General features: G+C 50.3%; 1 pseudogene; it reads right to left on the bottom strand.

Annotated features, from left to right (window-relative positions):
* Positions 1–6626: 6626 nt before the first annotated feature.
* LOC140719364 (perforin-1 pseudogene) lies at positions 6627–19839 on the bottom strand (annotated as a pseudogene).
* Between the last annotated feature and the right edge of the window lie 8094 nt (positions 19840–27933).

The raw sequence follows: 27933 nt of genomic DNA, 5'->3' as shown, positions 1-27933 counted from the left end.
TGAAGAACGTGAGATGAAGGGTCTTTGAAAGTGAGGCGAGTGAAGTTATCCTGGCTGGTTCAGGAGCCTGATGGTGTGGGTCTGGATGGCAGCAAGGAGGGGTCATGACCTCTGCAGGCCAGGCAGCATCTCTCAAAGCTTTGGGCCGAGATCCATAATTATGTGTGTTTTACTCTGGATTTCCAACATCTCTTGAGAGTCTCGACAAGCTGTTGCCTCACACTCCGGAGACCCACCAGGGTCGGTGCTGTCTGCATGGAGTTTGCACGCTCTTCCTGGGACCCCGTGGGCGCCTCTGGGCTGTTCCAGTTGCCTCCCACAGCTGAAAGGATCGGGGAGGGGTAAGTCAATGCCTGTGGGGGTGGCAAAGGAAGAGGAGATGAGGGAACGTGTGAGAGGGAATGCACAGTCGGGGTAGTGGAGAATAACGGGAGGGGGAAAGGGATGTTAGGATTACTTTACAGGGAGCTAGCACAGAGATTATGGGCTGAATGTTCACCCACTGTGAAACATCTATAAAATATAGGAGCAAAATTAGGCCATTTAGCCCATCAAGGCTGCTATACCATTCCATCATGGCTGATTTATTATCTCTCTCAACCCCATTCTCTTGCCTTCTCCCCAAAACCTTTGACAACCTTACTAATCAAGTTAACCTGCACTTTAAATATACCCAATGACTTGGCCTCCACAGCCGCCTGTGGCAATGAATTCCACAGATTCACCACCCTCTGGCTAAAAAAATTCCTCCTCATCTCTGTTCTAAAGGGACTTCCTTCTATTCTGTACCCTCTCACTCCCTCACCATAGGAAACATCCTCCCCACATCCACTCTATCTAGGCCTTTCAATATTCGATAGGTTTCAATGAGATCCCCCCGTTCTTCTAAACTCAGCAAGTACAGGCCCAGAGACATCAAACGCTCTCCATACATTGTTTTAATTTATTCATTTTTCACTCTCTCTCTACCCCCCCCCCCCCCCCCCAGGGGTCACTGGCATTCACTAACTGCTACACCAGCATGCTGCCCCATCCTTTGGAATCCGGAGCCTCCGGAGGGAACCCACGTACCCAGGGATGGATTTATTAAATGGGTTTCTAATGCCAAATGTAGAGAGCGCTCGGTAGGAGTGAGATGTACGCTGCCTGACTTTGTGGAATGAGGGTGGTAAGTGTCACCCCCTGGTCCCAGAAAGCCTTCTTTAAACCAGTGGACACCAGGCTGTCCATCACCCTGACCTGTCTGGATGAGCTCTGTCCGCTGGTGCTGACAAACACCGTCGAGTGCTTTGGGAGAGTGGTCATGGCCCCTCGGGGATCTGCTTCAGTTTTCCTATGGCCAGAGCAGATCTGATATCATTGGCTCTCCACTCTGCTCCGAGCCGTCTGAACAACAGGCAAATCTGTCAGACCGTTGTTCAACAACCTCAGCTCAGCGTTTAACATTACCAACCTCTCCAAGGTTGTCACCTGTCTCCCTGCAAACAGATTCCATCGGCTGTCCCCAGAACAGGGGCGATTGGGAACAACCTCTCCTCCTCACCGACCGTCAGCGCTGCCTGCTGAGCGCGTGGCTCCGCTCTCGGCACAACCACGAGTGTGTGACCAAGCAATCGCCGACGACACCCCTGCAGTTGGCGTAGTGACGGGTGGCGGTGAGCTAGCAGATGGGAGCGGGGCAGGGCACCCAGCTGAGAGGTGCCGCAGAAACAAACTCACGCTGACCCTCAACGAAACCACGGAGCTGGTCGTAGGCTTCATGAAGTGGGAGGTGAGAGACCACATGCCAGATCTCAATGGTGGGCCAGAGATGGAGAGAGCCTGCAGCTTCAGACTCCTGGGTGTTAACGGATGGCCTGTCCTGACTCTGCTCCAGGAAGGCATGCCCACCTCTTTACTTTCAGAGAAATCCGCTTTAATTTGTCACTAATACTCAAAGTTGAGTTTCCTGCCACAAACACAGATAAATGTCTACAAGGTTGCAACGAAAAACTTACTTGCAAAAGCATCACAAGCACGTAGCATCGTAGAAGCAACATTCATAAGGAAAACATAACCTAAACATTAATTATACGCATCTTTATAGTAAGGTGCTTGTGCTGGGGTAAGTGGAGGGGCTGGGGGGAGAGGAGGATCGCAATGGGAGGGGGAGAAGGGGCTGCGGGGTTATGATGTTTCCATCATTCATTCTATAGGGTTTCTTGTTTTGTGGATGTCTGTAAGAATTTCAGGTTGCATAGTGTATACATTCTCTGATATTAAATGGAACCATTTGATGGGACACAATTAGCAACAAACTCCGTCAGTGAGCAACGTGATCACAGTGTTGCTGTACCGAGGCAGTGCTGGTTGGTTCAAGACCGGACAGTTGAGGGGCAGTCACTGTTCCTGAACTCGGTTATTTGGGAGTCGGGATTCCGGACCTCTTGCCCAATGGGAGTTGATGGTACTCTCACAAACTTCTGCAGATGTGCTGGTGAAAGTTCCCTGACGCGTTGTGTCGTGGCCTGGGACGACAATTCCAAATCCCAGGAACACAAGAGTCAGGGACATAGCCTGGTCCATCACAGACATTTCCCTCCCCACCACTGGGGCATCTACAGGAGGTACTGCCTCAAAGGAGAACCTATCATCTACTGTGTGGATTTTATTTATTGAGTCACAGCACAGAATAGGCATTCCGGCCCTTCGAGCTGTACAGCCCAACAATCTCCACCCCCTCCCCCCCAATCTAACCCCAGTTTAATCACGGGACAATTTACAACGACCAACTAACCTACTAACTGGTATGTCTTTGGACTGTGGGAGGAAACCCACACGGTCACGGGCAGCGGTGGGAATTGAACCCGGTCGCCGGTACTGTAAAGCGTTGTGTAAACCACTACGCCACCATGCCATTCCTCTTGCCCGCTGTGTCAGGCAGGAGGAACAGAAGTCGGAGGAATCCAGGTTCAGGAATAGCAACTTTCCTACAACTACCACGTTGTTGAACTGTACACAGCCCTCACTCTCCCTCAGATGGGTCCCCTCGTACGACCACGGACCTCTTCCTGATTGTGGTTTTCTGCTTTACAGTCTTGTTTCCTTCACCATCTGGTGAAATTTGTGGACGATTGGCACTCTGTGTGCTGTCTATATCCACGTGCCTGTGTCTTCATCATCCCCGCTCCTCACTGTGATAATGAATACAGCTCCAGCCTCTGCACTGACCGCTGGGTACAGGTACAATTGACACCCCCCCCCCCCCCAGGTACAGGTATCACTGACCGCTGGGTACAGGTAGAATTGACACACCCCCCCCAGGTACAGGTATCACTGACCGCTGGGTACAGGTATAATTGACACACCCCCCCCAGGTACAGGTATCACTGACCGCTGGGTACAGGTAGAATTGACACCCCCCCCGGGTACAGGTATCACTGACCGCTGGGTACAGGTATAATTGACACACACCCCCCAGGTACAGGTATCACTGACCGCTGGGTACAGGTAGAATTGACACCCCCCCCCGGGTACAGGTATCACTGACCGCTGGGTACAGGTAGAATTGACACACCCCCCCCCGGGTACAGGTATCACTGACCGCTGGGTACAGGTAGAATTGACACCCCCCCCGGGTACAGGTATCACTGACCGCTGGGTACAGGTATAATTGACACACACCCCCCAGGTACAGGTATCACTGACCGCTGGGTACAGGTAGAATTGACACCCCCCCCCGGGTACAGGTATCACTGACCGCTGGGTACAGGTAGAATTGACACACCCCCCCCCGGGTACAGGTATCACTGACCGCTGGGTACAGGTAGAATTGACACACCCCCCCCCCCGGGTACAGGTATCACTGACCGCTGGGTACAGGTATAATTGACACCCCCCCCCAGGTACAGGTATCACTGACCGCTGGGTACAGGTAGAATTGACACCCCCCCCCAGGTACAGGTATCACTGACCGCTGGGTACAGGTAGAATTGACACCCCCCCCCAGGTACAGGTATCACTGACCGCTGGGTACAGGTAGAATTGACACCCCCCCCCCCAGGTACAGGTATCACTGACCCCCCCCTCCCCAGGTACAGGTATCACTGACCGCTGGGTACAGGTAGAATTGACACCCCCCCCCCAGGTACAGGTATCACTGACCGCTGGGTACAGGTAGAATTGACACCCCCCCCCAGGTACAGGTATCACTGACCGCTGGGTACAGGTATAATTGACACCCCCCCCCCAGGTACAGGTATCACTGACCCCCCCCTCCCCAGGTACAGGTATCACTGACCGCTGGGTACAGGTAGAATTGACACCCCCCCCCCCGGGTACAGGTATCACTGACCGCTGGGTACAGGTATAATTGACACCCCCCCCCCAGGTACAGGTATCACTGACCCCCCCCTCCCCAGGTACAGGTATCACTGACCGCTGGGTACAGGTATAATTGACACCCCCCCCCCAGGTACAGGTATCACTGACCCCCCCCTCCCCAGGTACAGGTATCACTGACCGCTGGGTACAGGTATAATTGACACCCCCCCCCCGGGTACAGGTATCACTGACCGCTGGGTACAGGTAGAATTGACACCCCCCCCCAGGTACAGGTATCACTGACCCCCCCCTCCCCAGGTACAGGTATCACTGACCGCTGGGTACAGGTATAATTGACACCCCCCCCCGGGTACAGGTATCACTGACCGCTGGGTACAGGTAGAATTGACACCCCCCCCCAGGTACAGGTATCACTGACCCCCCCCTCCCCAGGTACAGGTATCACTGACCGCTGGGTACAGGTATAATTGACACCCCCCCCCCGGGTACAGGTATCACTGACCGCTGGGTACAGGTAGAATTGACACCCCCCCCCAGGTACAGGTATCACTGACCGCTGGGTACAGGTATAATTGACACACCCCCCCCCCGGGTACAGGTATCACTGACCGCTGGGTACAGGTAGAATTGACCCCCCCCTCCCCAGGTACAGGTATCACTGACCCCCCCCCCAGGTACAGGTATCACTGACCGCTGGGTACAGGTAGAATTGACACCCCCCCCCCAGGTACAGGTATCACTGACCCCCCCCCCCCAGGTACAGGTATCACTGACCGCTGGGTACAGGTATAATTGACACCCCCCCCCCAGGTACAGGTATCACTGACCCCCCCCCTCCCCAGGCACAGGTATCACTGACCCCCCCACCCCCAGCACAAGTATCTCTGATACCCCTGGGCACAGGTATTACTGATCCCCCCCCAGTACAGGTATCACTACCCCTTGCAAGAGGTGCAGGCAATTGGTAACAGGCACCTTGGGCTGCCTCAGGAATGGATGAATGACTCCCACTGACTTGTCTCGTCTGTCCCGTAAACACAGGAGTGTCGGGGCTGAAGTGTAAGCAGAACACGAGGAGCTGTCCCTCTGTGCAACCCCCACACAGTTGCCTTCTGCTTCTATTCCCATCAAAAATGCCTTCTTTCTAAAGCAGACCGAACCAGTTCCCTTCCACCAACATCCTCCTCCATCTAATGGAACTCGTCCTCACCCTCGGCGATGTCCCCCATTCCACCATTCCCCATTCCCATTTCCCTCTCTCACCTTATCTCCTTACCTGCCCATCGCCTCCCTCTGGTGCACCTCCCCCTTCCCTTCCTCCCTGGCCTTCTGTCCTCTCCTAGCAGACTCCCTTTTCTCCAGCCCTTTATCTCTTTCACTAATTGACTTTCCAGTTCTTTAATTCACCCCTCCCAATTTCACCTCTCACCCACTCCCCCGTCTCTTACTCTGACGCTCCTTTTCCGTCCTGAAGAAGGGTCTTGGCCCGAATGTCCGTAGATGCCCACTGGCCTGCTGAGTTCCACCAGCTTTGTGTGTGTGTTGCTCGGATTTCCTGCCAATTTCCTCCTGTTTGTGCTACTCTGATAGTTAATTAATTCTCTCTGTAGCCACCATTCTGTTATCAAAATGTAGTTTTTCAGGAGTGTAAAAGCCATACCAAATTCATGCTCAGTAGATGAGCTTTGTCTGGTCTCCTGGTGCACACCAGCTTTTGAATAAATCACCCGTTATCTCAAACACCAACTCTGTGTGGCCTTTCAGTGTGGTTGTACAGGTGGTGACAGGAATGACAGGCCTGCATAGGAATTGTGACTTGTGTATCGTTATGATCTGTTTGTGACCAGGGAGAGGGAGAGGGGGAGAGGGAGAGAGAGACAAAGAGAAAGGGAGAGAGAGGGAAAGAGTGAGGGGAGGGAGGGGGAGAGAGAGAGAAAGGGAGGAATGAAAAGGAGGAATGAAAAGGTGAAGAGCAGGAATGGTTGGTGGAAAGTGACCGTCTCCCATCAGAGAGGGATTCTCTTTATCATCTCAGATCGCTTTTAAAGAGTAAATCTCTCCCATTCACAGACCCCTGGTAAAGACGGTGTCTCTCCTGGACGGTCTCTGTGGTGCGTGTCGTGATGCTGATCTCTGTCCCTGCCGATTCCAGCTTCTCCAATCTCCCGTGTTCCTCCCATCAAACCCCACTCGGGACAATACCCTTCCTCACCTCCTCCTCCCTGTCCCACGTTCCTGTCCTCACCACCCCGGAACTCCACATCCCACATCACCACAGTAACCATTCACACCCAAACGCTAAATGATGCTCAGTGATGTTTATTGCAAAAACACAAGTTGTACAAAGAAGGCAAGAGGCAATCAGACAATCTCTTCTGTCTCCAAAGCATCTCTTTGCAAAGCTTCTCGTGCACAGGGAGGTGTACGATGTTCCTGTGATGATGGTCCTGCTCCGACATGCCACCCGTCCTGGGACACAGGTCAGCCGGAGACTCTCCAGTTGGTCCTCTGTCAGCAACAGGATTATGGGAAATGGAGCCTGCTCTCAGTCACCTCCTGCACGGGTCTAGCGGATCTGTAAATGACGTTACGCTCAAGCCATTAAGCTGCCTGCGGTTTGACAAGCTGGTTGGGGCACCTTCCCTCCAATACAGGTCTTTGTTGGGGTGAGGGGTTTCTGCTGGGGTGATACAGTGGCAATATGACAGATACAGAGAGGTTGTATCCTCAATGGCCTTCCCATCCTGTACCCTCAAACACCAGTGCCTGAAAGCTTGGTGCAGGCAGGCAAGCCGGGACTCCCATTCCCACTGGGAATTCCTAGTGCCCAGAGAATCTGAGGAAATGGGAAGCTATGAGGGTTGTGTAGGCTCTCTCTCTCTCTCTCTCTGAGGTCAAGAGCCGGAATGGTGGGAGTGCAGGATGTGGTGGCCTGGGCCAGCAAGGGTTATAGTGCAAAGGTCAAGAGAATGAACTGAAGGAAAGGCTCCTGAAGACAAAGGTGAAAACTGAGTGATAGAGGGTAAAATTCAGGCCTAGAGAAATCCTAGAAAAGAGGTTCCCTGGTCCAGTGTGGGTGAGAGGGTAAAGTTCAGGGCAATGGAACTGATGAGTTGACTGCCTCAGAGAGGCAGAGGACAAAAGACACATGGTCAAGGGGAATAGAGGTTAGAAATGTTTGGACAATGGGACTGATGATTAGAGGGAGACGGAAGTTATGGCACCAGGACCAGAGAGAATGGAAAGGCAAAGTTGGGCCTGGGAGTGAGGTTGGTGAGAGGACAAAGCTCAGGGGTAGATAACTTTGAGGAGGGTGTTCTCCGAAAGAGAGGAGGGGAAAGACTGATTGGTCCATTGAAGCTCGTAGCCCCTCATAATGGGTTCCATCGGAGGTCCCATTCCCTCCTGCCTTCTGCAGCAGGCACGGTCCACCCAGTTGTTCTCCTGACAGAGACAGGAGCAGGGGTCAGAGCGGTTCTTGCGCTTGCCAACAGAGCAAGGATTTTTGGAGCAATCCCGCTTCACGACGTTGGCCATAATGTACTCTCTGAGGTAGCGCCTCAGATGTGCCCGGCGAATGTCGGTTCTGGGCAGCAGGAGATGGAGGGGGGCCAGCCGGTAGTGTATGATGCCTGGTGAGGTCGTCAGACTGTTCAGCCAGCTGGTGAAGGCACGGCGGTCTGAGGAGAAGAGGATGTCTTTGTTCCCAGTACTATGGCCTCCTGAGACCTCCGTCAGCCTCTCGCTGAAGGCCTGGTGGAAGCTATTGGTGTGGCTATGGGATGAGGCCCGCTTCTCACAGTTTCTGTATGAGCCTGAGACTGAGACACCGATTTTGAAGTTCACCCCAACACTGGCCTCCACACCGAGGCAGTCCCCTACCGCTCTAGCAGAGAGGCCCTGAGAATAGGCCTTACAGGTGCGGATGGCCGTCACGTCCTTGTAGGAACCACCCAGCTCCACTGACCGGATGTAATGTGTCCCGAAAGTCTCCACTATTTGGCGATACTGGTCCCGGGCTTCCTCATAGGAGCTGCTGGTGATTTCTTTGAGCTGGTTGGAGAACTCAGATGCCAAAGGGGGTGGGTTCCTCAAACGGAAATGGTAAAGGCGGCAATGGAACTTCTGGCTGGAAAAGCTGTAGTGGGCTGATCGGGCTTTACGCTCGGCAAAGGACATGGCCCGAGATTTGGAGCCAGCCACTGTTACACCTACTGACACTACATGTACGTTTAACCCCAGACCAGCACTCCAGCTTTTATCCACACTGGAGCTGACTGAATTGCTGAAGTCAGAGGCTGTGTGGTAGAACTGGCTGGACACAGACCGGCGGCATTTACGTTGGGCTCGCCAATCCACCACGGCCAGGGGGAGACGCTGCCATCTACCCCCCATCAGAGTATTCCTGCAGAGCTTGCAGGCCCCGTCTGGACTACTCCAGCTCTCCACGTCCACCACGTACGCCCCCTTGCGGTCCAACGTTACCATATCAAAACCCTCCCCAGCCAGACTTGTCCCTGGTACTGGGGACGCACGGTGGCATTGTCTGGCACTGCCCGTCTGGCAGATAGCCCCCACACCCCCCAGGAACAGGAGAGCCCAGAGCAACGTTCCCATTTTCCATCCCTTCCCAGCATCCATCGCAATGTTGACAGGTCTTCCCTCGATCAACGGAGGGCGGTCAATCTGTAATGAGAATGGGAGATGGGGTTCACCAATGGATGGCATCACACATTCACCCCTTCCCACCATCCGTGCCATCAGAAAGGGACCCTCCCATGACCTACCCCTTCATAGAGGGTCCCTCTGTTGGACCTGAAGGAACTAAAACATGAAATGACATTAAACTTGAATGAGTCAAGGACATTGGCTGGCCCAGGGCCACCATTTTGTGAATATGCTGCAACCTCCAACTGGTGATAGGTTCTTGCTCAGGGCTGATAGGTCAACGCAGGTAAAAGTGGACACAATGGGACACTGTTATAAGATGCTATATTAGAGATAATTTCCAAGGAGAAAGCTGTTTGTGAGATGTTCTTTGGTGATATGGAAGACAGAAGCTTATGAAAAAGGCTGAGCAACACATGCAAAATGTTGGAGGAGCTCAGCAGATCAGCAGCTACAATGGGTCGACATTTAGTACGACAACCCTTCACCTTGACCTGAAGGAACCTGAGCCCGGAAGTGACTGAACTAGTCTGACTTGCTCCGATTCAGGGAGAACAACGGAAAGGAGATGAGGTACTCGTCCACGTTTGGGAGAAGAGAACTAATGCATTGCTGCCTTGGACCAGAGCTGGTGGAAAATCGGCAGGAGGAACCCAGCAGGTCAGGCAGCTGCTATGGAGGGAAATGAACAGTTGTTGTTTTGGCCTAAGACTCTTCATCAGCACCTTATCAAAGGGCAGTCTGTGTCTGTGACCCGAAGGAACCTGATATTTTCAAGGTGAAGCTGAACTACCGTCTCATCAACATTGTGCCTCATGGGGAAGGTTTGGGGACGGAGATGGGAGTTAAAGGTCAGGTTAGGGTTTGGGGACGGAGATGGGAGTTAGAGGTCAGGTTAGGGTTTGGGGACGGAGATGGGAGTTAGAGGTCAGGTTAGGGTTTGGGGACGGAGATGGGAGTTAAAGGTCAGGTTAGGGTTTGGGGACGGAGATGGGAGTTAGAGGTCAGGTTAGGGTTTGGGGACGGAGATGGGAGTTAAAGGTCAGGTTAGGGTTTGGGGACGGAGATGGGAGTTAGAGGTCAGGTTAGGGTTTGGGGACGGAGATGGGAGTTAGAGGTCAGGTTAGGGTTTGGGGACGGAGATGGGAGTTAGAGGTCAGGTTAGGGTTTGGGGACGGAGATGGGAGTTAAAGGTCAGGTTAGGGTTTGGGGACGGAGATGGGAGTTAGAGGTCAGGTTAGGGTTTGGGGACGGAGATGGGAGTTAGAGGTCAGGTTAGGGTTTGGGGACGGAGATGGGAGTTAGAGGTCAGGTTAGGGTTTGGGGACGGAGATGGGAGTTAGAGGTCAGGTTAGGGTTTGGGGACGGAGATGGGAGTTAGAGGTCAGGTTAGGGTTTGGGGACGGAGATGGGAGTTAAAGGTCAGGTTAGGGTTTGGGGACGGAGATGGGAGTTAGAGGTCAGGTTAGGGTTTGGGGACGGAGATGGGAGTTAGAGGTCAGGTTAGGGTTTGGGGACGGAGATGGGAGTTAGAGGTCAGGTTAGGGTTTGGGGACGGAGATGGGAGTTAGAGGTCAGGTTAGGGTTTGGGGATGGAGATGGGAGTTAGAGGTCAGGTTAGGGTTTGGGGACGGAGATGGGAGTTAAAGGTCAGGTTAGGGTTTGGGGACGGAGATGGGAGTTAGAGGTCAGGTTAGGGTTTGGGGACGGAGATGGGAGTTAGAGGTCAGGTTAGGGTTTGGGGACAGAGATGGGAGTTAGAGGTCAGGCTTTTACACTTTGCATTCTGTGTTCGAATTTCTAAAAGACTTGGATGGGTTACAAAGTACATCCGCAGTCCAGGCCTCCACTCTGTGCTCGAGGCACGGGATCCAGTCAATAGGCGAGCTTGGTTCGAGCCTGGAGTTTGTCTGGGGTTCGGGGTCCCGTCATTGGCTAGTCCAGTGGCGAGGGTCAATACTGAAGATCAGAGCCCAGAGGCTGTTCGGAGGTCTGGAAATCAGAGCCTGTTGACCAGAGCATGGAAGCTGGAGGTTGGAGGCCTGTCCTAAAGTTGGAAGACTATTCTTCTGTGTGGAAAGGGCCTTGTCTTGCTGTATGTCGCTCTGCCGGGAATTGTGGGCCCACCGGCAGCACGCCCCTAGGTTGTACTGGCTGTAACACAAACAACACATCTCACTGTGTGTTTCGATGTACCTGTGATAAATGAGTGTGAATCTGAGCCTAGAAATGGGAGAACTGGTCTGATTCAGGGAAAGGGAGATGAGGTGCACGTCCACAGTTGAGAGAAAGTGAGTAATGAGTTGCTGCCTTGGAACCAGAGCCCATGGAAAACCGAAACGCATTGACCAGATAGACCAGATTCTGAGAACCCAGTGAAAACCAGAGAAATCAGAGATTCAGATACAAAGGAGAAAGATCTCCAGAGACCTGGAGCAAGGAGAAGAAAGATCAACCATTTGTCCAACAGGAGGTTCCCTGTTTCAGGGTTATAAGCTGGAGTGGTGTCTGAGTGAAGGGGACAACAGTTCCTGACCAGGGGTTACTGAATTTATCTGTATATTTGTGTAGAGGCGATAAAGTGTGAGTTTTGAGTGAATTCAGTTTTTGAGGTAATTTACCAAAGATAAGTCCGTTTGACCAAGATATGAGTCAGCACGTTCCACCATCCCTCCATTCCAACGGGCCCCTCCCACCACACACCCTCTCACAGAGGGTCCCTCCCCATTCCCCCTCCATTCAGAGAGGGTCCTTTCCAACACCCACCCCCTCACAGGGGGTCACTTCATGGTGAATCCCAAGCCCCCAACTACTTGCTGCCTAAACAAAACTTTCCTTCAGGGTCCTCCTGCTTCTCTGCCAAGTCACCCTGAGGTGGTGAGCCCGAGTTCTTGATGCTTCTGCTGAACGGGATCCCTTGTGGACTCGCCCAGCTCCTCCACTCTCCCCACAGCCACGTCCCTGGTGACTAGAGTGGTAATAGTGGTGTGCTCACTCAAGTATGATATTCTACAAAGGGCTTCTTTATTGGTGGGTATAGAGGCCAGTCTAGGATCCACTTGGTCTGTGCAGTGTGGGTCCCTCAATGGAGAATGCCTGTGTGTGACTTTGTTTATGTGTGACTTGGGGACGTTGCATAATCCTTGACAGGTCAGTGTCTTGGAATGCAAGACGACTGGGGACCCTTCACTGCTGCAGCCCGCTTCCTTCACGGCCGTTGTGATCTGTCATCATCTTCCGTTGAGGTCTTGGTTCGATCACTCTTTGTCTGGAACCTCCCCTTGACCTTACCGCCATGGGTGACCCTGCCAGGAGCTAAGCGCCAGAAGGCTAAACTCTGGACAAAATCACTCTTGGGATCTCAGGAACTCACAAACTGTTCCACCACGACAAGGTGACGATCCTCTCTCCTAGACCTTCTCCAAAGCTGTGCCTTAGTGTGGCTTCCAGAACTAGACACAAAGCTCCATCCTGACTCCTTCTCTGGTAGTCTAAGATTCAATGTCTAAACCATGGACCATGTCCTCTTTTCAAACCTCTTTCTCACAACGCTTGATAAACTATTCACCTGTACCCCTAGATCTCTCTGACTTAGTTTCCAAAATTATTGTTTATTTTTCCTCATCTCATTCTTCCCTCTGAAATTAAAACATTTACAACTCTCAGCATTAAATAGCATCTGCTGTCCCTCTGTCCATTCCAGCAACTCTCTCTCTCCCTCCCTCTCTTTATCCATCTATCCCTTCTCTCTCCCTTTCACTCTCTCACTCCCTTGCACCTTTCTCCCTTTCCACCCTCTCTTTCTCTCTCTATTTCTCTATCTCTCTCTCCCCCCTCTCTCTTTAACTTTCTGTCCCCTGCTATCTCAGTCTCTCTCCCCCTCTCTATCTATCAATCTACCTCTCCACCTCTCTCTCCCTCTCTCTATCTCTCTCTTTATCTTTCTGTCCCCCTGCTATCTCAGTCTCTCTCCCCCTCTCTCTATCTATCTATCTATCTATCAATCTACCTCCCCCCTCTCTATCAATGTACCTCTCCCCCTCTCTCTCTCTCTATCTATCTATCAATCTACCTCTCCCCCCTCTCTCTATCAATCTCTCTCTCCCTCTCTCCCCCTCTCTTTAACTTTCTGCCCCCTCTCTCTCTCCCTCTCTCCCCCTCTATCAATCTACCTCTCCCCCTCTCTCTCCCTTTCTCTTTATCTTTCTGTCCCCCTGCTATCTCTGTCTCTCTCCCCCTCTCTCTATCAATGTACCTCTCCCCTCTCTCTCTCTCTCTCTCTCTCTCTCTCTCTCTCTCTCTCTCTCTCTCTCTCTCTCTCTCTCTCTCTCTCTCTCTCTCTATCAATCTACCTATCCCCTCTCTCTCTATCTCTCTATCAATCTACCTCTCCCCCCTCTCTCTATCAATCTACCTCCCCCTCTCTATCTATCAACCTCTCCCCCCTCTATCTATCAATCTCTCTCTCCCTCTCTTTAACTTTCTGCCCCCTGCTATCTCTCTCTCCCTCTCTCCCCCTCTATCAATCTACCTCTCCCCCTCTCTCTCCCTTTCTCTTTATCTTTCTGTCCCCCTGCTATCTCTGTCTCTCTCCCCCTCTCTCTATCAATGTACCTCTCCCCTCTCTCTCTCTCTCTCTCTCTCTCTCTCTCTCTCTCTCTCTCTCTCTATGAATCTACCTCTCCCCCCTCTATCTATCAATCTACCTCTCCCCTCTCTCTCTCTATCAATCTATCTCTCCCCTCTCTCTCTATCAATCTACCTCTCCCCCCTCTCTCTATCTATCAATGTACCTCTCACCCCCCTCTATCAATCTACCTCTCCCCTCTCTCTCTATCAATCTCCCTCCCCTCTCTCTCTCTATCAATCTACCTCTCCCCCGTCTCTCTATCTATCAATGTACCTCTCCCCGCTCTCTCTCTCTATCTATCAATGTACCTCTCCCCGCTCTCTCTCTCTATCAATCTACCTCTCCCCCCCTCTCTCTATCAATCTATCTCTCCCCCTCTCTCTATCAATCTACATCTCCCCCTCTCTCTCTATCAATCTCCCTCCCCTCTCTCTCTCTATCAATCTACCTCTCCCCCTCTCTCTATCAATCTACCTCTCCCCCCTCTCTCTCTATCTATCAATGTACCTCTCCCCGCTCTCTCTCTCTATCTATCAATGTACCTCTCCCCCTCTCTCAATCTACCTCTCCCCCTCTCTCTATCTATCAATCTACCTCTCCCCTCTCTCTATCAATCTACCTCTCCCCCTCTCTCTCTATCTATCAATCTACCTCTCCCCCTCTCTCTCTATCAATCTCCCTCCCCTCTCTCTCTCTCTATCAATCTACCTCTCCCCCTCTCTCTCTCTATCAATCTACCTCTCCCCCTCTCTCCCTCTCTCTATCAATCTACCTCTCCCCCTCTCTCTATCAATCTACCTCTCCCCCCTCTCTCTCTATCTATCAATGTACCTCTCCCCGCTCTCTCTCTCTATCTATCAATGTACCTCTCCCCCTCTCTCAATCTACCTCTCCCCCTCTCTCTATCTATCAATCTACCTCTCCCCTCTCTCTATCAATCTACCTCTCCCCCTCTCTCTCTATCTATCAATGTACCTCTCACCCCCTCTCTATCAATCTACCTCTCCCCCTCTCTCTCTATCAATCTCCCTCCCCTCTCTCTCTCTATCAATCTACCTCTCCCCCTCTCTCTCTCTATCAATCTACCTCTCCCCCCTCTCTCTCTATCAATCTACCTCTCCCCCTCTCTCTCTCTCGATCAATCTATCTCTCCCCCTCTCTCTATCTATCAATCTACCTCTCCCCTCTCTCTCTAACAATCTCCCTCCCTCTCTCCCCCTCTATCAATATACCTCTCCCCCCTCTCTCTCTCGATCAATCTACCTCTCCCCCTCTCTCTATCTATCAATCTACTTCTCCCCCCGCTCTCTATCTATTAATCTCTCTCCCTCTCTCCCCCCTCTCTCTCTCTATCAGTCTACCCCTCCCCCTGTCCCTCTGCAGTCTCTCACCTTCCAGCCAATATGCCCTGAACAATTTGACAGCCTGCGAACACAGCGAAGAAGGTTCTCAACATTTTGAAGGAGATCTTGACTGGCTAGGCAAATGGTCCAAGGATTGGTAAATGGCTTTCAATTCAAATCAGGGCCAAATGTTATATTTTGTGAAGTCAGATCAGGGTAGGATTTGTACAGTGAGTTTATAATGCCCTGGCAAGTATTGTAGAACAGAGGGACTAAGTGACTAAGTGCATAGAGTCATAGAGCACTTCTACACAGTTACAGGCCCTTTGGCCATCCGGTCCATACTGAATTCTGCCTAGTTCCATCGTCCTGCGCCTGAATTATAGCCATCCATAACTCTCCACACCCTTCCACACCTGTCCATACTCCTCCACACCTCTCCACACCCTTCCATACCACTCCTCCCACTCTTCCCTACTCCTCCACACCCCCCATCCAAGGACCTATCCAAACCTCTCTTAAATACTGACATTGAACCTGCATCCACCACTTCCACTGGCACCTCATTTCACCCTCTCATCACCCTCTGAGAGTAGGGTGGGTACCCACATGCTTCAATCATACCGGTGCCTAAACCTGCCTCGATGACTCTCATCCAATAGCACCTACATCCACGGTGATGAAGCGCTTTGAGAGGCCGGTGATGAAACCCATCAACTCCTCCCCGAGAAGTGACTAGGATCCATTTGCCCACCATCACATCAGGTAAACAACAGATGCCATTTCATTGGCTCTTCACTTCATCCTGGGACATCTGAACAGCGAAGATGCATACATCAGGATGCTCTTCATTGGCTCCAGCTCAGCGTTCAATACCATCACTTCCTCCAAACTAATCAATAAGCCTTAATACCTCCTTGTGCAATTGCATCTGCGATTTCCTCTCTTGCAGATGCCAGTCAGTTCAGATTGGCAACAACATCTCCATCACCACAGTCTGCGTGCTTAGTCCCTACTCCACTCACTTTACACCTATGATTGTGAGGCTCCAAAGCTCTATTTAAGTTTAGGTGGGAGACTGAAAATCTGACTGAGTGGTGCCACAACAACAACAGCCTCTCACTCAATGTCAGCAAGACCAAAAAGATGATTATTGAGGAGGAAACCCGAGGTCCAAGAACCAGTCTTCTTTGGGGCATGAGAGGTGGAGAGGGTCAGAAACTGTCCATTCCTCTGTGTTACTATTTCAGAGGATCTCTCCTGAACCAGACATGAGTGTTATTGCAAAGAAAGCACAGCAGCACCGTTTGCTAAGATTCAGCGTGTCATCTATAACTTTGACAAACTTCTATAGATAAGTGGTGGAGAGTATACCGACTGGCTGCATCACAGCCTGGTGTGGAAACACCAGTGCCCTTGAATGGAAAATCCTACAAAAAGTAGTGGATATGGCCCAGATCAGCACTGGTAAAGTCCTCCCAGCCATTCAGCACATTTACACAGACCATTGTCGCAGGAAAGCAGCATCCATCATCAGGGACCCCCAGCACCCATGCCATGCTCTCTTCTCACTGTTGCCATCAGGAAGAATGTACAGGAGTCTCAGGACCCACAACACCAGGTTCAGGAACAGTTATTACCCCTCAATGATCAGGAGCTTTGGCACAGAGTTTATGTATCTTCCTTTGTCCTCATTGAAGAAAGGACAGACTGGAAGTGGAAAAGGTTGTGTTTTGTTTCAGAAGGTCTGCAGGGATAAGCCAATAAGCCTGACATCAGGGATTAGAAGTTACCGGAGGGTATTCAGACACACAGGATTCTACCTGCATTTGGAAAGACATGGAATAATTTAGGAAATTTGGCATAGCTTTGAACACGGGAAGTTGTATCTCACCAAATTGTCTGAAGTCTTGTACACGCTGGAATTAAGGAGATTGAGAGGGGATCTGATTGAAACATATAAGATTATTAAGGGATTGGACAAGATAGAGGCAGGAAATATGTTCCAGATGCTGGGAAAGTCCAGTACCAGAGGGCATGGTTTGAGAATAAGGGGTAGGTCATTTAGGACAGGGTTAAGGAAAAACTTCTTCTCCCAGAGAGTTGTGGGGGTCTGGAATGCACTGCCTCGGAAGGTAGTGGAGGCCAATTCTCTGGAGGCTTTCAAGAAGGAGCTAGATAGGTATCTTATGGATAGGGGAATCAAGGGATATGGGGACAAGGCAGGAACCGGGTATTGATAGTAGATGATCAGCCATGATCTCAAAATGGCGGTGCAGGCTTGACGGGCCGAATGGTCTACTTCTGCACCTATTGTCTATTGTCTATTGTCTAAATGATGCCTGGGAGGACTGATGAGAGCAGGGTGGTGGACATTGTCTGTATGGATTTTAATTTAACTTTTGGCAAAGGTCTGCACAGTCCAAGTCAAATTTATTGTCAGTTAACTATATACATGTATATAATGTGTATAACCATATAATGTATATAGAAATGCAATGTCTCTTCGAACCAGGGTGTAAAACACATAACACACGATAACTTACGAAGGTAAGGATAAAATCAACAGATGAATCACACATAATAACAATCTAAGTTGCATTAATATGAAATATTGTAAGGTGTGAAACAGATAAACCAGCGACACATTGAATATGATGTGGTGGGGAGTTCAGAAGCCTAATGGCCTGAGGGAAGAAACTGTTTCCCATCCTGACCGTTCTTGTCTTTATGCATCAGAGTCTCCTGCCTGATGGTAGAAAGTCAAAGAGGATGCTGGATGGATGGGTGGGATCGTTGATAATACTAAGGGCCCTGTGTACACAGCTGTCCTGATAAATGCCCCCGTTGAGTGTTCGGGAGACCTCTATGATCCTCTCAGCCGTTCTCATAGCCCTTTGTAGGAACTTCCGGTCCGATGCTCTGCTGTTCCCATACCAGATGGAGAGGCAGCTTGTCAGGATGGTGCTCCTGTAAAATTCAGTTAAGATGGGGAGATGGAGGGGAGAGGGAGCCTTTCTTGCCTCAGTTTTCTTAGGAAGTGGAGGTGCTGGAGAGCCTTCTTGTTCAGGGAGGTGATATGAAGGAACCAGGTGAGGTCACCTGTGATGTGAACTCCCAGGAACTTAGTGCACTTAACTCTGTCTGCAGAGGAACCACATATTCGCAGAGGGCAATGGTTCATTGTATGCTTGGGAAGGTGTGATCACATGGGAACTAGGGTGAACGAGCTACTTGGATCTAAAATGGGCGATGGAAGGATCAGAGGCCTGTGGTCAGTGGTGTGCTCTGGGGGTCAGGGTCAGGGGTCAGTGTTGCTTGTCATTTGTACAATCAGCTTGGATGAGAATGGAGTTGCATGATTAATAAATTAGTGGATGACACAAAAATTGGTGTTGTGGTGGGCAGTAAAGAAGGTTGGTGTATGGTTATAACAGGATGGAGCAAAGATGTAATGGCTCTACTGGTGTGTCCTTATTTCAGACGGTCTGACAAAGGAATGGCAGATGAAATTTAAGTCAGACAATTTTGAGGTGAATTTGGAAAGTTAAATCACGGCAGGACAGAACAAGTGGTCGAGGCAGCTACAATTACGATGTTTAGGAGGCATTTAGACCGTGATGGATAGATAGCGTTTACAGGGATATGGGAGCTAACGCAGGCAAACAGGATAAGCTCAACAAGGGAGATCGGTCGGTTTGGATGAGTTGTGTGGAAGGCCTTGTTTCAGTGTGGGACATCTCTGTGAAAGCACAATTGCCTAACGGCAGTTCTCTCACTGACCCCATCACACAGAGGAAATGGTAAAGGCTGAAGGACGGATTGGAATGCAAATAATGAGGAAGGGAGAGGGAGAGGGAGGGAGGAGGATAGGGAGAGTGAGGGTGGGAGAGATAGAATGAGAGGGATAAGAGGGAAGGAGAGGTTGGGAACTAGCGAGCAATTCATACAGAAATGAAGAGAGGGGGAGAAAATAAGATGGGGTGATAGTGCCAATGAGAGAGAATAGTTGAGAAGGGGGGAGAGTGAAAAGAAGAAAGATGAAAAACAGCACTGGAGAGATGGAGAGAGAGAGTACGAGATTGAGAAAGAAATGAATGCAAGGGTTGTGTCTGGGAGACAGAGAAAGCAAGTCAGAGAGTGCGAGCAATGGGGGGAGAGAGAATAACACAGAGAGAGAATGTATAATCAGATAGAGATGGACAAAGGGAGAATATGAGTGAAAGGTGCAGAGGGAGAGAGAAGGGAGGTATTGGTAGTGGGAGAGAGGGAGGGATACTTTGGTAGTGAGGGAAAGGGAGGCAGAGAATGAGAGAAAGGGAGAGTGAGGGAGAGAATGAAAAACATATTGATCACAAGAGAGGGAGAGTTGGGAGGGAGTCAGTGAGGCAATAGAAATTTCTAGAACCTCACTCACCCGATGCCAGAATTTACAGCATGGACTCTGGGCAGAGTTGAGGAAGATGTTGGAGGGAAATTATCAGAGAGCGGAGAGAGAGGTTGAGAGATGGAGAGAAGGGGAGGGAGAGGTTGAGAGATGGAGAGAAGGGGAGGGAGAGGTTGAGAGATGGAGAGAAGGGGAGAAAGAGGTTCAGAGTTGGAGAGAAGGGGACAGAGAGGTTGAGAGATGGAGAGAAGGGGAGAGAGAGGTTGAGAGATGGAGAGGAGGGAAGAAAGAGGATCAGACCACACAAGGAGGGGTAGCATTGCCAAATCGACACCCTCCTACCCCTGAGACAGAGAAGTGAGCCTACCTGTCACTGTTCTTCCAGGAACTTTGAGCTACTCCCAGATCTGCTCCAGCAGGAACCTGTCACCGCGCCTCCCACTGCCCCTTTGTGGCTGAGGTCTGTCTCAGCCCTGACTCCAGGTTCTGAGCTACTGAGAGAGTCACAGACCTTATTAAGGTTCAGAACATGTCGCCAGGAGGGGAGGGGCTGTCTTGAGGAACTCACACTCATGGGCTGCCTCAGTCAAGAAAACGAGAAGTAACAATGGGAGGCTTCAAGATGAGGCCTGCCCTTATGGAGACTCTTCCCTCCCTCCTACTGTGGATAGGAAAGGGTTTGGAGGGGAGGGAAACAGATTATGGGGGAGGTGAGATGAGGGAGTTTGTCGGATCAGAGTTGTTGGTTACAAACAGCCATTTTATCAAATGGATGGAATACGGGGTGGAAGAGATGGAAAGATGGATAGAGATAGTGAGAGAGAGGGAGGGAGAGTGATGGATAGACAAAGAAATGCAGTAGATTGAAAGAGTTAGAGAAAGAGAAGAAGAGACAAGAGAGAACGAAACAGTCAGAGAGGGAGGAGGGAGAGAAATAGAGAGAGAGAGATCACATAATGAGGGGGAGGGAGGAGTGTCTAGATGTTGAGGGGCAGTCAGGGAGGGAGGAGGGAGAGAGAGAGACAGAGATCACATATGTGAGGGGGAGTGAGGAATATCTGGATGTTGAGTAGGAGGAAGGGGTGAAGATCGGAGGGTGGCACAAGGAATGGATGGTGTTGGTGGTAAGTTGAGGAGTGGAGGGTGGTGGATGGAGAGGGAGGGGAGGGATAATGGACAGATTGCCTACACATCTGGGCCCAATACAGAGACCGATATTCCCCTGGATTCTTAGTTTCTCACCAGACACCCATCACTCCAGGAAGTGCACAAATCTTGAATGCTACGTCTCTACCTGGTGACAAACCTCTCTGACCCTCCCCTCCATCGTGTCTCAAATCCAGAAACAGCTTGTATACGTGAGACACAAAAACCTGGGTTCGGAGAATTATCACCATCAAAAACCAACCGTGATACTCTCCCACTGAGAATCTCACACCCTGACTCACACCATCCTGGTGGACCGTGACCACTTAACCAGCTGAGCTTGGCCAGGAAACAGTGCAGACATCCTGTTGAAAAGGCAAGAGTAGGCTGAGGCCTAACAAGGTAGACTGGAGCTTCTCCAACCAGGACAGGACCTGCCTGATCTGCCATGTTACCCTGGGGCCTCCAAGTCAATGTCAGTCACTCAGAGGGGTAGACAGTAAGTTCATCAACGTCTGGACAAATCACGGACAGATTCCACACTGGGGGTGAGATTGCTGGTGAGTGTCCGAACACAGTTCAATGAATCATGAGCCCCAGCGTTTGCAAAGAGAGTTGAGCAGGAGAACATAAACAGACCGTGCTGGCCACCGACACGTCAGTGCACAGCAAGATCAAAACATCAACTGCACGGAAGTGAGGCGTGAGTGGAGTGAAAATCCCTGGATGTCAGTGATATCGAGGGCTGGACAGTAGGTTTGAAAAACTGAGAAACAGGAGATGCTCTAATGGAGCATGAAAAGTATCAAAGAGAAATTTACACGAATTTCTCTCTGTTCACTCAGAGAGTTTGTTGAAACAGTGTGTGAATGTTCGAGCTGGAGTTCAGACCAGACTCGATCTTGTACTGGGAGCTGAGCCCGGCCAGGTGACTGGAGTTTCAGTGGGAGAGGATTTTGGGAACAGTGATCACAGTTCAAGTTTTCAAAAAGTCACGAAAAAAGGTCAATTGACTGAGATTTTTGAGGTGGTTTCAGCGATGATTGTTGAGGCTGGGACAGTGGATGTTGTCAAAATTGACTTCAGTATCTCTCAAGATCCCTCAAGACGGGCAGATCCATGAAATGAAGTTGCAAAGACTCCACAGTAAACTTGGTCATTTGGATTCAGGATTAGCTTGCCCCTAGAAGGTAAACGATACAATTGGAAAGTGTTTATTCTGGCTGTTGGTCTGTGATCGATGGTTTTCCACAGGGATATCTGCAGTTGTTTGAAATATATAGAAACGATTTTGAATAAAAGGGAGATGAGCTGGTGAGTTCACACGTGTGAGGTGTTGCACTCTGATGAGTTAAACCAGAGCGGGACTCACATAGTAAACGGTAAGGCCCTGATGTGTGTACTTCTCTCTCTCGCCCTGTCTGTCTGTCTCTCTCACTGTCTCTTTCACTCTTTATCTGTCTCACTCTTTCATAGTTTCTCTGTTTCACTCACTGTTTATCTCTCTCCCTCTCCCTCTTTCTGTCTCTCTCTGCCTCTATCTCTCTCTAACCCTCTGTTTCTCAGTCTCCCTCTCTCTTGCAGTATCACTCTGTCTCTCTCTGTGCATCTGTTTCCCTCTCTCTCTCTATGTCTCCCTTTATTTCTCTTTCTCATTTCCCACCCCTGGGGAAAGTCTGTGTGCATTTATTCTATCGATAATCCTGGAGTTTTTATGCTCCATCTATGAGATCGTCTTTCGGTGTCCTCCATTCCAATGAATAAACTCCTGGCCTTTTCAGCCTCTCCCTAAACCTAATTCCTTGAGTCTTGGCAACTAAGTTGACCATAATGGAAACAGGCCATTTGGCCCACTGTGTCTGTGCTGACCATCGTGCCTGTGTACATTGGTCCTAGATGTCTGCACCAATTCCATCTCTCTTTACCCTCTGCTCATACCAGCAGGTATTTAGATGCCCTTCAGTGTTGCTGTTCCTGACTTTGCCACCTCCTTAGGAAGCTCCTTGTGTCAGACAGAGTGGTCAGCAGCACTGGGGCTCCACAGGGGACTGTCCTGTCTCCCTTTCTCTTCACCATCTACACCAGAGTCTTGCTACAGCTACAACACAGAGTCTTGCCATCTTCAGAAGTTTTCTGATGACTCTGCCATAGTTGGATGCATCAGCAAGGGAGATGAGGCTGAGTACAGGGCGACGGTGGGAAACTTTGTCACATGGTGCGAGCAGAATCATCTGCAGCTTAATGTGAAAAAGACTAAGGAGCTGGTGGTGGACCTGAGGAGGGCTAAGGCACCGGTGACCCCTGTTTCCATCCAAGGGGTCAGTGTGGACATGATGGAGGATTACAAATACCTGGGGATATGAATTGACAATAAACTGGACTGGTCAAAGAACACTGAGGATGTCTACAAGAAGGGTCAGAGCCGTCTCTATTTCCTGAGGAGACTCAGGTCCTTTAACATCTGCCGGACGATGCTGAGGATGTTCTACGAGGTTGTGGTGGCCAGTGCTATCATGTTTGCTGTTGTGTGCTGGGGCAGCAGGCTGAGGGTAGCAGACACCAACAGAATCAACAAACTCATTCGTAAGGTCAGTGATGTTGTGGGGGTGGAACTGGACTCTCTGACGGTGGTGTCTGAAAAGAGGATGCTGTCCAAGTTGCATGCCATCTTGGACAATGTCTCCCATCCACTCCATAATGTACTGGTTAGGCACAGGAGTACATTCAGCCAGAGACTCATTCCACCGAGATGCAACACTGAGCGTCATAGGAAGTCATTCCTACCTGTGGCCATCAAACTTTACAACTCCTCCCTCGGAGTGTCAGACACCCTGAGCCAATAGGCTGGTCCTGGACTAATTTCCACTTGGCATGATTGACTTATTATTTAATTATTATGGTTTTATATTGCTATATTTCTTCACTATTCTTGGTTGGTGCGGCTGTAATGAAACCCAATTTCCCTCGGGATCAATAAAATATGTCTGTCTGTCTGTCTGTCTCATTCCAGAAACGAACTAGTCTTTTGTCTCTGTGTGAAACATTAAACCTTCAGATTCCCTTAAGCCTCTTCCTTCTCACACTGAAACTCTGTCCTCTGTGTGTGTAACTGTGTGTGTGTGTCTGTGTGTGTGTGTAACTGTGTGTGAGTGTGTGTGTGTGTCTGCGTGTGCATGTGCGTGTGCGTGTGTGTGTGTGTGTTTGAACATCTGCACAGATTTCTCTGCCAGTGTTTGAATGTGTACGTCCAGGTCTCTGTGAAGGTGTCAGTATGAGGGTCTGTGTATAGTTTAGGTCCTTGTTACGTGGTGAGAAAATGAATTAAATTTGAATGTTCAATTCGAAGGACATCTTTGAGAAGAGATGTGTTCTGGTACCAACAACAGTGTCAAACCACAGAGAGTGAGCGATGGAGATTGTGATGAGATATCACACTTGCCTGGACTCTGTACAGACTGGTTTCTCATAACACACAACAATGTATTCAGTTCCTCTCTCTCAGGGTGATCTGTACACTGACCAGTGTCTCTCAGTCCCTCTCTCTCAGGGGAGATCTGTACACTGACCGGTGTCTCTCAGTCCCTCTCTCAGGGTGATCTGAACACTGACCGGTGTCTCTCAGTCCCTCTCTCTCAGGGGAGATCTGTACACTGACCGGTGTCTCTCAATCCCTCTCTCTCAGGGGAGATCTGTACACTGACCGGTGTCTCTCAGTCCCTCTCTCTCAGGGGAGATCTGTACACTGACCGGTGTTTCTCAGTCCCTCTCTCAAAGGGGAGATCTGTACACTGACCGGTGTCTCTCAGTCCCTCTCAGGGGAGATCTGTACACTGACCGGTGTCTCTCAGTCCCTCTCTCTCAGGGGAGATCTGTACACTGACCGGTGTCTCTCAGTCCCTCTCTCTCAGGGGAGATCTGTACACTGACCGGTGTTTCTCAATCCCTCTCTCTCAGGGGAGATCTGTACACTGACCGGTGTCTCTCAGTCCCTCTCTCTCAGGGGAGATCTGTACACTGACCGGTGTCTCTCAGTCCCTCTCTCAGGGTGATCTGTACACTGACCGGTGTCTCTCAGTCCCTCTCTCTCAGGGGAGATCTGTACACTGACCGGTGTCTCTCAGTCCCTCTCTCTCAGGGGAGATCTGTACACTGACCGGTGTCTCTCAGTCCCTCTCTCTCAGGGGAGATCTGTACACTGACCGGTGTCTCTCAGTCCCTCTCTCAGGGTGAGATCTGTACACTGACCGGTGTCTCTCAGTCCCTCTCTCACAGGGGAGATCTGTACACTGACCGGTGTCTCTCAGTCCCTCTCTCAGGGTGATCTGTACACTGACCAGTGTCTCTCAGTCCCTCTCTCTCAGGGGAGATCTGTACACTGACCGGTGTCTCTCAGTCCCTCTCTGCCTCAGGGGGAGATCTGTACACTGACCGGAGTCTCTCAGGGGAGATCTGTACACTGACCGGTGTCTCTCAGTCCCTCTCTCAGGGGAGATCTGTACACTGACCGGTGTCTCTCAGTCCCTCTCTCTCAGGGGAGATCTGTACACTGACCGGTGTCTCTCAGTCCCTCTCTCTCAGGGGGAGATCTGTACACTGACCGGTGTCTCTCAGTCCCTCTCTCTCAGGGGGAGATTTGTACACTGACCGGTGTCTCTCAGTCCCTCTCTCTCAGGGGGAGATCTGTACACTGACCGGTGTCTCTCAGTCCCTCTCTCTCAGGGGGAGATCTGTACACTGACCGGTGTCTCTCAGTCCCTCTCTCTCAGGGGGAGATCTGTACACTGACCGGTGTCTCCCCGTCTCTCTGACTCGGGGGAGATCTGTACACTCACTGGTGTTTGTGTTTCTCTGCCATCGGTCATTTTCACCTTTTTTGTACAGTAAGGAGTGTTGTGGTCAGGGATTCTTTGCCTTGCACCTTCTCCTCCCTCCACAGCCTGTGGTATTTATAACCCTCCTGGTGTCACTTTGCAGTGTTGTGACTCCAGTGTTGCTGATCACCACCTCTGAGTTATCACCAGACAATCTCACACTGAGAGTTCAGCTCTGTCCCCATTCCCATGGATACTGGTAGAGTTTAGTTTAAGGCTGCACAAGTCAGTTCTAATTTGAGCTTCGTTTTAAGTTGAACGCCAATGCCAGGCTGATTTTGGGCCTAGGTAACAGGTGATGGCTGGTTCTGGGCCTAGGCATAGGCTTCCGTCCCCTTCATTGTTCACAGTCTGCATGCTCATTCACCTGTTGATAGACCATCGTGTCCAGCCTCACAGCCTTTGTTCTACTCTAAAGCTGCCGGTCTTTACTGTAATAACCTCCTGTCTGCGGACATCCCACCCTACAAAACCTCATTTCAGGGAGTTAGCACCCCCCCTCCCTGCTGGAGTTTCTCCTGTGGGGGGGTGGGGTGGTGTGTGTGTGTCTGTGTCTCAAGATTTCGAGCATCTGAGGCCTCCCTCGGTCAGATTTGATCACGGATATGGCGTCCTACCTGTCTAGATACGCAAGCCTGTGCAGGAGGATATGGAGAGCAAGCTGTTGTCCATGTAGTAAGCTCCCCCTCTCCACTCATCTGATGAACCCAAAGGAACGGCAGAGACCGATGCAGTTTGGAATCAGCAGTGTCACAGGAGTTGCCAGTCAGCGTTCAACTCAATGTAGGACTGCCTTAGGGACACCCCTTCGGATTTTTCCCTCCGGGTTTACTCCCAGAACCTTCCCCATTAGTGGGTACAGCCAGATGGCAGCAGAGATTTAAGATCAGAGTTTTCCCTCTGCTAGATGAGCTGCCAACCACAGCTGACGAGCCGCATTTGCCCGAAGCAACTGGTTTTAGGGTGCCAGTAACCCACCTTTGCCCCTTCTGTCAGTAGAAACGGTTCCTCCAGGATTAGTAGCTAAGCCACACATGAAGGCCAGGAACTGGATTTGGTTGTCAGAGGCAATTTGAGGCGCACGCAATTGGGAGCATTTGATAGGTAGTGGGAGCTTATCCCCGTTACCACCCCTGGCTATTTCCAGATATTTTATTTTGAGGATAACACTCCCACTCTGTGGTCATTTGCCACAAGAAAAGGGTCTTCGCAAACACGAGGAGATCTGCAGATGCTGGAAATGCAAGCAACACACACAAAATGCTGGTGGAACGCAGTCCTGACGAAGGGTCTCGGCCCGAAACGTCGACTGAGCTTCTTCCTGGCCTGCTGCGTTCCACCAGCATTTTGTGTGTGTTGCAAGAAAAGGGTCCGAGTGTTTCTTTTTGTGGAAATACTCCCACCTACTGGTGTATTTCTGCAATGACAGGTCCCTCTAATTTTGTGGACAACCCTGTCACCTGCTGGTCACTTGCTGGATGACAGATCATTTAGATGTCGCGCTCAGAATATTCCGCTTTTCATACCTCGTGAGAAATAAAATGTTTTAAAAGACGGCAGTCTCTGGGGGAAAACCTCATGCCCCAACAGCCTTGTATACAAATTAGATGAAATGGTGTACATTTTAAATTAGGATCATTGTGGGCCAACGATTTCTCTCTCTGTCCTGCGCACACTCTCAAGACAATTCCCCAACCTTGAACTTCTCACACCACCTTGATTTTGCCTCTCTCTCCCTCTTCCTCTCTCTCTCCCCCTCTCTTTCTCCCTCTCACCCCCTCTACCTCTCCCTCTCCCTCTCTCTCCCCCTCTCTCTCTCTCTCTCCACCCCTCCCCTCCCTCCCCAACCCACAGACCTTGAACCTTCTCAGTTCCATCACCCTTGCCTGTTGGAGTAATGTGGGGACTCACAGAATTCCCGGTGGGAATGGGAGTGAGGAACAGATGCCAAAACCAGACTCGACCAGACTCATTATTTGTCATTAACTCCGCTCCTCTGTACACAAACAGAAAGTTATTGAGAAGGATTCGGAAAAGGTCAGCTTACATCACATGAAAATGTTGAATAAATGGCCTCCAAATTTCTTCAAATTTAACCAAAGGGTCGATAGTGCCACTCCTAATTTTTTCGAAGTTCAAACATGGTATAGCTTGGGAAAACTACTGAAATGTAGTCGGGGGATTAGAATCTTTCCATTTGAATAAAATAGATCTTCTGGCTATTAATGTAACAAATGCAATCAAATGGCAAGCTGAAGGGGATAATTGACTAGAGTCCATCACTGGTAATCCAGAAATTGCAGTGATAGGATGAAGCTGTAAACCGATACACAAAACTGCTGAAGTAATATCAAAAATGTCTTTGCAATATTTTTCCGAAAAAGCGCAAGACCAGAACATATGTGTCAAGGAAGCTTTATTTAACGTTGTGGACAAAAGATCTGCATGAAATTCACCGTCCACGATGGGTGAACCTCGAGTGCGAGTCTGTACAGGGGTTCTCATTGGCTTCCATCTTAGGGGCCTCGCTTCCCTTTGCACTTACTAAACTGAATAAACAAATGA

The sequence above is a fragment of the Hemitrygon akajei genome, chromosome 31, assembly GCF_048418815.1.
Source record: "Hemitrygon akajei chromosome 31, sHemAka1.3, whole genome shotgun sequence".
NCBI classification, from domain to species: Eukaryota; Metazoa; Chordata; class Chondrichthyes; order Myliobatiformes; family Dasyatidae; genus Hemitrygon; species Hemitrygon akajei.
Note: the sequence above shows the minus strand (reverse complement) of the source record. Positions and strands in the feature narration are given on the sequence as shown.